Below are 14,234 nucleotides of genomic sequence, written 5' to 3' on the forward strand. Positions count from 1 at the left end.
GATGTGATATATAGCATTTATACACATTGTTAGAATGTTGATATCTAACACATTCATATTGATGTGATATATAGCATTTATACACATTATTAGAATGTTGATATCTAACACAGTCATATTGATGTGATATATAGCATTTATACACATTGTTAGAATGATGGTATCTAACACAGTCATATTCATGTGATATATAGCATATATACACATTATTAGAATGATGATATCTAACACAGTCATATTCATGTGATATATAGCATTTATACACATTATTAGAATGATGATATCTAACAGTCATATTGATGTGATATATAGCATTTATACACATTGTTAGAATGATGGTATCTAACACAGTCATATTGATGTGATATATAGCATTTTTACACATTATTAGAATGCTGATATCTAACACAGTCATATTGATGTGATATATAGCATCTATACACATTGTTACAATGATGCTATCTAACACAGTCATATTGATGTGATATCTAGCATTTATACACATTATTGGAATGATGGTATCTAACACATTCATATTGATGTGATATATAGCATTTATACACATTGTTAGAATGTTGATATCTAACACAGTCATATTGATGTGATATATTATAATAGCATTTATACACATTGTTAGAATGATGGTATCTAACACAGTCATATTAATGTGATATATAGCATTTATACACATTATTGGAATGATGGTATCTAACACATTCATATTGATGTGATATATAGCATGTATACACATTGTTGGAATGTTGATATCTAACACAGTCATATTGATGTGATATATAGCATCTATACACATTATTAGAATGATGGTATCTAACAAATTCATAATGATGTGATATATAGCATTTATACACATTGGTAGAATGATGACATCTAACACAGTCATATTGTTGTCATATATAGCATTTATACACATTGTTAGAATGATGATATCTAACAGTCATATTGATGTGATATATAGCATCTATACTCATTGTTAGAATGTTGATATCTAACACATTCACATTGATGTGATATATAGCATTTATACACATTGTTAGAATGTTGATATCTACAGTCATATTATTGTGATATATATAGCATTTATACACATTGTTAGAATGATGATATCTAACAGTCATATTGTTGTGATATATAACATCTATACACATTGTTAGAATGTTGATATCCACACAGTCATATTGATGTGATATATAGCATCTACACACATTGTTAGAATCATATCTAACACAGTCATATTGTTGTGATATATAACATCTATACACATTGTTAGAATGATGATATCTAACACAGTCATATTAATGTGATATATAGCATTTATATACATTGTTAGAATGTTGATATCTAACACATTCATATTGATGTGATATATAGCATTTATACACATTATTAGAATGTTGATATCTAACACAGTCATATTGATGTGATATATAGCATTTATACACATTGTTAGAATGATGGTATCTAACACAGTCATATTCATGTGATATATAGCATATATACACATTATTAGAATGATGATATCTAACAGTCATATTCATGTGATATATAGCATTTATACACATTATTAGAATGATGATATCTAACAGTCATATTGATGTGATATATAGCATTTATACACATTGTTAGATTGATGGTATCTAACACAGTCATATTGATGTGATATATAGCATTTTTACACATTATTAGAATGCTGATATCTAACACAGTCATATTGATGTGATATATAGCATCTAAACACATTGTTAGAATGATGGTATCTAACACAGTCATATTGATGTGATATCTAGCATTTATACACATTATTGGAATGATGGTATCTAACACAGTCATATTGATGTGATATAAAGCATCTATACACATTGTTAGAATGATGATATCTAACAGTCATATTGTTGTGATATATAACATCTATACACATTGTTAGAATGTTGATATCTAACACAGTCATATTGATGTGATATATAGCGTCTATACACTTTGTTACAATGCTGATATCTAACACAGTCATATTAATGTGATATATAGCATTTATACACATTGTTAGAATGATGGTATCTAACACAGTCATATTGATGTGATATCTAGCATTTATACACATTATTGGAATGATGGTATCTAACACATTCATATTGATGTGATATATAGCATTTATACACATTGTTAGAATGATGATATCTAACAGTCATATTGATGTGATATATAGCATCTACACACATTGTTAGAATCATATCTAACACAGTCATATTGTTGTGATATATAACATCTATACAAATTGTTAGAATGTTGATATCTAACACAGTCATATTAATGAGATATATAGCATGTATACACATTATTAGAATGTTGATATCTAACACAGTCATACTGATGTGATATATAGCATTTATACACATTGTTAGAATGTTGATATCTAACACATTCATATTGATGTGATATATAGCATTTATACACATTATTAGAATGTTGATATCTAACACAGTCATATTGATGTGATATATAGCATTTATACACATTGTTAGAATGATGGTATCTAACACAGTCATATTCATGTGATATATAGCATATATACACATTATTAGAATGATGATATCTAACACAGTCATATTCATGTGATATATAGCATTTATACACATTATTAGAATGATGATATCTAACAGTCATATTGATGTGATATATAGCATTTATACACATTGTTAGAATGATGGTATCTAACACAGTCATATTGATGTGATATATAGCATTTTTACACATTATTAGAATGCTGATATCTAACACAGTCATATTGATGTGATATATAGCATCTATACACATTGTTACAATGATGGTATCTAACACAGTCATATTGATGTGATATCTAGCATTTATACACATTATTGGAATGATGGTATCTAACACATTCATATTGATGTGATATATAGCATTTATACACATTGTTAGAATGTTGATATCTAACACAGTCATATTGATGTGATATATTATAATAGCATTTATACACATTGTTAGAATGATGGTATCTAACACAGTCATATTAATGTGATATATAGCATTTATACACATTATTGGAATGATGGTATCTAACACATTCATATTGATGTGATATATAGCATGTATACACATTGTTGGAATGTTGATATCTAACACAGTCATATTGATGTGATATATAGCATCTATACACATTATTAGAATGATGGTATCTAACAAATTCATAATGATGTGATATATAGCATTTATACACATTGGTAGAATGATGACATCTAACACAGTCATATTGTTGTCATATATAGCATTTATACACATTGTTAGAATGATGATATCTAACAGTCATATTGATGTGATATATAGCATCTATACTCATTGTTAGAATGTTGATATCTAACACAGTCACATTGATGTGATATATAGCATTTATACACATTGTTAGAATGTTGATATCTACAGTCATATTATTGTGATATATATAGCATTTATACACATTGTTAGAATGATGATATCTAACAGTCATATTGTTGTGATATATAACATCTATACACATTGTTAGAATGTTGATATCCACACAGTCATATTGATGTGATATATAGCATCTACACACATTGTTAGAATGATATCTAACACAGTCATATTGTTGTGATATATAACATCTATACACATTGTTAGAATGATGATATCTAACACAGTCATATTAATGTGATATATAGCATTTATATACATTGTTAGAATGTTGATATCTAACACATTCATATTGATGTGATATATAGCATTTATACACATTATTAGAATGTTGATATCTAACACAGTCATATTGATGTGATATATAGCATTTATACACATTGTTAGAATGATGGTATCTAACACAGTCATATTCATGTGATATATAGCATATATACACATTATTAGAATGATGATATCTAACACAGTCATATTCATGTGATATATAGCATTTACACACATTATTAGAATGATGATATCTAACAGTCATATTGATGTGATATATAGCATTTATACACATTGTTAGATTGGTGGTATCTAACACAGTCATATTGATGTGATATATAGCATTTTTACACATTATTAGAATGCTGATATCTAACACAGTCATATTGATGTGATATATAGCATCTAAACACATTGTTAGAATGATGGTATCTAACACAGTCATATTGATGTGATATCTAGCATTTATACACATTATTGGAATGATGGTATCTAACACATTCATATTGATGTGATATATAGCATTTATACACATTGTTAGAATGTTGATATCTAACACAGTCATATTGATGTGATATAAAGCATCTATACACATTGTTAGAATGATGATATCTAACAGTCATATTGATGTGATATAAAGCATCTATACACATTGTTAGAATGATGATATCTAACACAGTCATATTGATGTGATATATAGCGTCTATACACATTGTTACAATGCTGATATCTAACACAGTCATATTAATGTGATATATAGCATCTACACACATTGTTAGAATGATGATATCTAACACAGTCATATTGATGTGATATATAGCATCTACACACATTGTTAGAATGATGGTATCTAACACAGTCATATTGATGTGATATATAGCATTTATACACATTGTTAGAGTGATGATATCTAACACAGTCATATTCATGTGATATATAGCATATATACACATTATTAGAATGATGATATCTAACACAGTCATATTGATGTGATATATAGCATTTATACACATTGTTAGAATGATGATATCTAACACAGTCATATTGATGTGATATATAGCATTTATACACATTGTTAGAATGATGGTATCTAACACAGTCATATTCATGTGATATATAGCATTTATACACATTATTAGAATGATGATATCTAACACAGTCATATTGATGTGATATATAGCATTTTTACACATTATTAGAATGCTGATATCTAACACAGTCATATTGATGTGATATATAGCATCTATACACATTGTTAGAATGATGGTATCTAACACAGTCATATTGATGTGATATCTAGCATTTATACACATTGTTAGAATGTTGATATCTAACATAGTCATATTGATGTGATGTATATCATTTATACACATTGTTAGAATGTTGATATCTAACAGTCATATTGATGTGATATATAGCATCTATACACATTGTTAGAATGATGGTATCTAACACAGTCATATTGATGTGATATCCAGCATTTATACACATTATTAGAATGATGATATCTAACACAGTCATATTGACGTGATGTATATCATTTATACACATTCTTAGAATGTTGATATCTAACAGTCATATTGATGTGATATATAGCATTTATACACATTGTTAGAATGACGATATCTAACACAGTCATATTGATCTGATATATAGCATTTATACACATTGTTAGAATGATGATATCTAACAGCCATATTGATATGATTTATAGCATATATACACATTATTAGAATGATGATATGTAAAACAGTCATATTGATGTGATATATATCATTTATACACATTGTTTGAATGTTGCTATCTGCACCTATGATGACTTTTCGTGATGATTCAGTTTAATGGGGGAATTCGGTATTTTGGTTGTAAGTCTGTATTCAGTCAGACTCGTACTCATATTACTTTGTATCTAACTCACACTTGAACCCTTTATGTATGAAAGTCCTCTGTACCATTTGTCGTAGGACAGGGCCAAATCAAAGCCAAAATGAGATCTAGAAAAAATGCTTGGTACGTGGTTTCTGGAATATGGTTAACTTTCACAGTCTTGTACACGGCATTTCCGAGTATGTAGCCAATATAGATAGTCTTAACCTGGTCGTCCGTGTCCGGAGCCAATAGACGAACTGGAAGGCGAGGGTATTATGAGTGATAGTTAAGTTGCATGTAGTTATTGAATCAAGGTGAATTGGATAACGAGAATATGACCCCCGGATCCACGAGTGTAAAGAAATGGGAATAAAACAGAATAATATCTGAATAACACAATAACGATAACATAATACATGACAAATTTATAAGGTGATGAAATAATGATAAAGTAATGTCAAAATAACGAATAAAAATATTTTGGCAGTGATCTCATCTCATAATCTAGCCTACTAAATTATGTATCATCTCAGAAACAAATCACTGGGTAGTTGGTCAATTGCATAAACAATTTCAATTGTTGGATAAGTCAATGTAGGTGTAACTGTTATAACGTGTTTGATCTAGTATGCGAACAAAACGTATAATTACATACATTAATCACGTTAGTATCAAAATTATTAAATGTAATTTGCGAAGAACGTTGAGATTTGTTTTCCTGATGTGAGGCGCCACTGTGTGTTGATGGAGGTGCTAGTATTTGGATGTTAATAATAATAATAATAATAATATAATAATAGTTTATTACGCAACTGTAATTTGCTGTGGATACAGTAAGGTAAAAATAGTGTTAAATAAAGCAACTAAAAATAACTACAAATTTAAAAGTTCTAATAACTACAAAAAATCAGAAAGTAATAAAAATACAGTAAGTAAATCAAAGTAAAGGCTCTCCCTACCCAGGGGTTTACACAGGCGGTGCTTTGTATATGGTATTTTTAAGATATTGAGACAGAGCAATGTTATTTTTCATGATTGTTAAGAACATTACGTCTTTGTTTTTTTCACTTGAGGTAATTTTGCAGTTTTTCAGGAAGATTTTTCTTTCATTCTCAAAATGTGAACAGCTCAAAAGATAATGTTTTTCATCTTCAATATCGCCTTGATCACATGTTTTACAGACTTTTTCTGCTGCCTGTAGTTTTGGTTATCTCCTCCCAATTCAATTTCCAAAATGTGATCACTAAGCCTGAAATTTCATAACATTCTACGTAAGCTAAAGTTATTTATTTCATTTAGATAATTTTCAAGTTCATAGTTTATTTTAAATTGTTTATATTTCCTAAGTTTATTGCCTTCATTTTTGTCTCTACTACTAGTGAACGAGTTTTAGTTCCCATGTAAATGGATTTAATATTAGTATCCATGTAAATGAACGACTGTAGAAATATATAAAGCGTGAGATAACATTGACAAACGAGTGTGGTGATTTCTACGCATGTATTTAAGGTAGCGAGAAGAGAAATTTTCACTTTTTTCTTGATTTTTCAAAAATTGATAAAACGCTTACTTTAGACCTTGATACATCACCCCAGGTTTACAAAAGAACGAAATTGCGAAATAACGTTGCTCAAATTAGTGTTTTAAAACACTTGCAGAAAAGACTGCAACTGGCGTTTCGTGGATATTTGCATAATGTTTATCTTTGAAAGGGTTTAAATGATAACATCTTATCTGTATACTCTGTTGTTGACGATTCTGATATAACGGGTGATAAGCTTCCAGTTGCAAACAATGCGTGTTTATCTAACGTCCATTGTCAGCATTATTGTCAGTCGATACTTCGCCGGAGCATGGAGCTAAAATTTTAGATCCATGGTCGGAGAAACATGGTCATACAGTACTCATTTCGCCCAACCTTCCGCTTTTACATCGACCGCTTATCGCTTAATTTCCGACCACGCGGTCTTGTCCGACCGGAAACCGACCGCATTTTAATCGCGTTTTTTTTTTTCGCTCGCTCGCTCATTGAAAACATTGACCGCTCGCCCAAACACTGAAAACTGGCTCATGGGTGGTCGAAATGGTGGTTTTGATAGTAAAGTGTGAACATACAACTAGTATTAACTATTATTTAATTCTGTACGACACTTCAAATCTAGTAGTTGTATAGCACTTGTATCGTGAAAGCAACTGAACTGGAACCTCTTGTTACGTGTTTTGGGTGCTTGTTCTAGATGTATAATTTTTTTTTTATTTTAATGAGACAGTTACATGAAAAAAGCCTAGGTAACTCCTTTTGACAGAGCAGAGAAACGAGGAAATGTTAGTGATTAATTCCAAAAATAACGATAGCGAATCCAGATCGGTCCACGTCTGGTAAAGTTTGACATTAAATTTTTTAAATTAAGTCACGATCATTGAATGAGCTCGGTCTATACCGTATACGTACCGCAAAAGTGTTCCCACAAAACATATTTTCGACTAAAAACGGCCACATGCCCTGAAAAAATCGAACAGAGCTTGACATGTATGAATAATTTATTGGGCTTAAAGAAAAACGTGTCAAATTTAGTTATAGCCACAACTATTTGGTGGCCAGTCGATGAACAATTCAAAACTCAGGATTCACACGGAAGTCCTTCAGGGCTGAAAATCATCGATGCTACTCTGGTTTACTTTATTTCACAACTTGCAGAGAAAACTGATTCGCGTGAACTCTAATGTATCTTAGCCTAGTATTTTCTTTTTGAACTAAGGTCAAGTTCCATCAGTTTGTCAAAATATATGTTTTTCAGCGAATAATTTTGAAGCCTGTCACAGCACAAAAAACTATGTGAATCGACGCCGGTGATTGGATTGTACGACGACCCTTCAATTAGCGTCAAATATGCTTTGTTACAACATCATTGATTGGCTGAGAGTCACCTGATCGGTGCACGACCTGGGTCACAGAACCATATTTGTCCGTATTATCAACAGGACTTTGCAAAATAACAACACCCACATTTTCAATCTTTTTTAGTGCGGAAGTTGCCAACAATGTTAAAATAAATCGTGAATTTCATGGATTCGAATAAAATAAAGCAAGCGATTGATAAGGATGATTATTAATATTTTCCTCGATGCTCTTCGAATTTTTATTTTTTTTATTTCAAGGTAAGAAATGGCTAGTTGAAGTTGCATCGTCTCCAATGCGGTTGTTTCACCGCGAACAACTCTAGCTCTGTTTTTGGGCATGGTTTAGTTTTGCGATGTAAAATAAAATATATATTAAAATAATAATACTTGATTAATTATTTGGGGTTTCAGCCCACAAATTACGGACATGATCCCCATGAATTACGGTCAATGTTTGTCTTCTCTCGGCTGATTGTCACGGTGTTGATCGACGCCCTTCCTAAACTCAGTATGGAGAAACCAACGGGGATCGACATTCCAAACAAACAATCGAAATTATCAACGAAAGACGAGATTTTTATAGATATTTACAAACATACTGTCATGACAAACATATGTAAAATTAACAAATACACAAAGAGGTGTAATATTAGGTTTTATTTTAGGCTTAGAAATATTTTCTTTCACTCAGCTCATGCATGTAACTGCCATTTAGCTTTACGGTCCTTCAGCATCGGGGAAAACAACAATAATTATACAAAACACATCGCGAAGACTCAACAATCAGGAAAGAAACCCCAGACAACCATGTCGTACTTGTGTTGAAATACATTTTGTATTTCACGTCAGAATATTGTTTAAAATAAAATATTCAGTCCAAGCCAAATCGAGGTCAAAGGGTCAGGTTGCGTGCATATAATTATATACAGTTAAAACAAAAAGTATTTGAACTTTTGTCAGCTGTTCAACATCTATAAAAACCAGAAAGACAATTATAAGACAATGTGAACCTCGGAAATTATTCTGTTAGTCTGAATTTTAAATGCGCGCGAGCGAGCAGGTGGGCGGTGATATTTCGGGGTTTGCGCGGTCGAAAACAAAGCGGAAATTGTCCGGTCGAATTCAACAAGCGGTCGCAAAAGCGAGAGAAAAAGGTGATTGGAAAGCGGAAGCGGGCGGGAGGTTGTGCGAAAGGAGTACTGTAACTTTGCACAACTTTCTTTTAAATCGTTTTATTTTCCAAGTCAATATTCTATTTTACTAATACATTTTTTTTCTAACGCAATGGCGAAGAAAAGAAAGAAAGCGTTGACAGACGAGGCAAAGAAAAATCTGCCACTCAGTGTCGCACTCTGACACAGCAATTTTTTTTCAAACATCGGCCATTTTGTTTCACCATGAAAACCGTTTTTAGATGTCTTATCAGAGACACTTGAAGGATTATCTTGTTTGTAAACTGTCAGCGTGTACAGTGGGACAGTAATGTTTGTCAGAGGATTATCCCTCGTTGTTCGTTTGCATAACAATGGAAAACCCGAACGTTCCTGGAGTACGGACTCAAATGCCAGCAGTTTTCTTCATTTTTCACGCTCGAGCTTGAAATTATTCATTATCTCTTTATGAGTTCTATGATATCAGTGGTTAACATGTTTGGCCATTTTTAGTGTATATTTATAATAATGCAGCAAATCTACAGTGTTTTATTAACCAAAACTGTTTTTCGCGTTTTTCTCGAGTTGAAGTTTTGATCGAGTACGACTCATTGGGACCGCCGCTAAATCAAGTGCGTTCGGACTAGGACATTCAAACTCGCAGTTATCGTTCAAAAGATAATGATGGTGCGAAATATGTCTGGGTTTTTAAAGAAAATGCTTTGTCACAGAATAATAGTCTGTTAAAGGTGCCAAGTATGAAATAATTTGGGGACAAAAAAACAAACCTGCATAGAAATCGGAATAATAGATCTTTTGATTATCGGAGACGCATTTCAATGGACTTGATTACGGACAATGCATGACGTAAATTTCACCAGGAAATTCCGCAGTGTGCTCTCGCAATCGCGGACTTAGTCATTTTTACAAGGTTCGCCATTTTTTATGTCAAGTGATAATGATGTAAACAATGTCTGTCCAGTTTGTGCGAACTTGCACCTCTATACTTAGTCTTTTGATATATATAACCTAAATTACTGTTCTGAACGAGACAACAGACAGAGAATGTTTTATTTAAAAACGTCACAAAACCTTCTCGCTACCTTAAGGTGGAGATGCAGTCTACGTGACAGGTATTTTAATTAGTTAATTAAGAAACCAAGATGACCTCCCTTGTCCACAAAACTATATATTTTCGGAAAGATTATTGTATGAATTTTAAAATGTTGTTAGTATTTTTTTTATAGACACTGTAGTTTGAAATATGCACAAAAATGTGCTTTTTTGGTCAAAAGTGATTTAAAAAAAAATCGATTCTAAACCATGCGTCTGTTTCCTGTCAAAATTGGTTTATGGGTACATCTGTTTACGATGAAGAAAGTGCCGTCTTGAAAACTGTCTACCAGTTGTCAATTTTGCAGGGCAGCATCTCAAATTTCACTACTTCAAGTTTATGCATAAATTAACACCCAGAGTTAGTGGGACCAGCGCAATACAAACGTGACCTTGATAATAGGATTGTGTTCAAATAATAGAAGCTGACATTTTTGGACTAACATTATGTAATTGAAACACAAAATATTAGTATTAGAGGGATTACAAAAGAGGCTATAGTTAATACGGGCAGATGATTTGCTGGAGCCGTTGGTAAATTTATGTAATTGATTTTGCTGTGACAAGGTATACATGTATGAACAGTTATGTGAATATGGTGTTGTGTGTTATAGGAAGTAGGTGATGTCTTACGTCTTTTGGTTATGTCATTTGAATCAAGAGGGTTAAAGTACTTGATCGGAAAGAATGATTATATTTGTTGTTTGGCAGTGAATGGCTTATTTGTACTTGACTGTGACCCACCCACCACTCGATTGTAATTTGGCCAGCTGCTATTAGACATCACTCAGCATGACTAGATGGAAGACAACCATGTAAAAATAGTGTGAATAGAATAAACGTCTGTAATGAACAAGGAAAAAATAAAGTTTTTATTTTTTATCTTAACCATCAATATACAACAAGTTTACAAAAAAATTCGAGTAAGAATAAAGTAAAAAGTTGAACCAATACAGGTGATGGTTGAATTATCTCGCCTGGAAGAAAATAAAAAAAATAGTGGTAAGGATTATATATTGTAATGAATGATTTGAGTAAGGTGTTGAGTAGAGGAATGTTCAATAGGAAGAACATTGTTGAAATGCTTTGGATATGATTGGACTTTCCATAAATTAAATCTTGAGGCACATTGTAAATAACTAGTGAGAGGATGCTGAAAGCACTACCGTGCATTCAAGCATCCCCTCAATGAAAACACAGGTTATGCACATTATAATGAGGTAAATTAGTGTTGTAAACGGAGTGTCATGATTAAATCTGGTATGATGTGCATGGAACGACTCATGGTGCAAAAGTAGATAAGTGTCGACGGAAGACCCAAATGATAGGTATCACCACCGACCAATTTGGTAGTAGTCATATTGCCGAAAATACTATATCTTGTTGTTTTCAATAAGTATATGTGCAGCAACAATAAACTGTACAAAACCAGTAGTTAACTGTTTACAAGACAGTATTATAGACCCATATCATGCAAAGTTACAGGGTGTTGTACAAATATACCCCCTTACTTTTAGGCTATTGTATGTTCATCCAACTGTCCATTCAGAATGAATAAGAAATAAAGTAGGTGCAAAGAGACTATATGGAATGTAATTGTACTTCATAGAGTTATCAATGATGATATCAATTCCATCAGACTGATAGAACCGGTAAAAGTAATGAATTTATCGCATGGCAATGGTAATGTGTCATCTGACATATAACCGGAGTAAACTGACCATGTGCAAAAACAGCATTGTTGATTTGCATAAGACAGCCCACACACATGCTATAAGGAGTAAACTTCTTGCATCACCAATGACAGGGCTGTAAATGAGTCAACATCAAACCAGAAACATAGAATGTAAATGCATGGACCTGTTTGTACAGAATCCCAGTTCATCCCTCATTATTTATGTGGATCATATTAAAAAGATCTCAAACCATAATGAGGCCAATGAAAAACAAATTTGGTGTTTCCAGTATTAGAGTAAAAACTATTGGGTAGTTAGGCAGATATTTTATTATTTTAGATTTATTTTTTCCCCAACATGTTCAGTCTATATCAAATACAATCATTTTAAACAATTTTTTTTTACATGATGATATTACTATCAAATTTTGTTTATTTTAGAAAAAGGTAACTCATTTCCATAAAAATAAAATTAATAACAAATGACAACACATGTCATTGTTTAAGATTGAGGTGAGTGGCATGAACTGTTGATCGGTGGCACATTTCAAAAATGGCAGCTGGCAACAGAAAAACCTTCACTGATGTACATGTGTATGTAGTGAGCACAAGGAATTGGCCCCTATCAGTTTCTGCCTAATAAATGACAGTTATGTACATTCCTGCTGTGGCCATTTACCTACAGTAGCAACATCACAAGCATGATAAAAGCCCCCTGATGTACACATTGCAGCTCTTGCTGTTTCTTGCATGTGACAAAAATCCGCCTAAATCACAAAAAACTTGTATTGAGCCAAACAATGATCATGAAAAAGTAAGAATGAATACAGCCAGCCATGCCAATATGGTGAATCAAATGCAATTTCTTGCATGACTTTCTGCTCAATATTATAGTGTGTGGTAGCCTATGCCGAATAATCAATGGTGTGGTCACAAATGATCATGAAGATTAATCATGATCACATACTTCATATACATTATAACATTACATTAATGGGCAAAGACTATAAATCATATCCATGCCCCTAGACATGGCTACATCCGAGGTCATCATTTTGCCAATGCCATTCTTGCATGTCATTATTGCTGGTTGCATAGACTAGACTATTAATGTACAAGTATTTACACATATCGGCCTTAATTGGTTTTAGATGCTATTTTATTGAGATCCATCGCGACAACTGTGGCCGTGAAGGACCGGTAGGTTAGGTAATTGTTACTAGTCGCACCGTGCACACACATCATACGAGTTCACAGGCCATAGGCCTAGCAAATCGCTGTCATCATTTATATACGATGCAATATTTATTTTTGGTCATTAGTTTCTCTGATTCATGACATTATGTGCCAATAAATCCTGAAAATTGGCTTTGCTAAGCGATGAGTCGTTTAGTACAAAACACTGAATGATCATAGCATGGTGTGCAGAGTTTTAGAGGTAAAGCAATTGTTAAGAATATATTAAAATTTGTGGAAAAGGGCAAAGGCTCTTACCTTAGTACAATTTCTGTACGGCGTCCTGGGCTGGCTGGCAAAATAACCACGTCATCGAAAGATGCGTGTACGTGTACTGTAGACAATTTCCATGACGCTGCATTGCATGCGTAGAGTCAACGTCACGATTTCTGCGTATCAATTTTTCTCCGCCTTTTTCAACAAATAATTCACTTTTTTATCATGGGAAAACGTCGTCAATCTTATTTTATTAGCCTGAACTTTGTCTTGACAGCGCAAATTATACCCAAATAAACGTCTTTGGATGATTTCTGGCACCCAAAATTGATTCTCGACTCAGT

The 14,234-nt window shown here is 32.3% G+C and overlaps 1 long non-coding RNA gene across 1 annotated transcript; it reads right to left on the reverse strand.

Moving 5' to 3' along the window:
• Window positions 1–11,612: 11,612 nt before the first annotated feature.
• On the reverse strand, window positions 11,613–13,984 carry LOC146736141 (uncharacterized). The gene is made up of 2 exons (XR_014930892.1): window positions 13,933–13,984; window positions 11,613–11,740 (listed from the first exon to the last, which is right to left on the reverse strand). It is a non-coding gene; the product is annotated as an uncharacterized LOC146736141 (long non-coding RNA).
• Between the last annotated feature and the right edge of the window lie 250 nt (window positions 13,985–14,234).

This window comes from Saccoglossus kowalevskii, chromosome 11 (genome assembly GCF_978046115.1).
Source record: "Saccoglossus kowalevskii chromosome 11, keSacKowa6.1, whole genome shotgun sequence".
NCBI lineage: Eukaryota > Metazoa > Hemichordata > Enteropneusta > Harrimaniidae > Saccoglossus > Saccoglossus kowalevskii.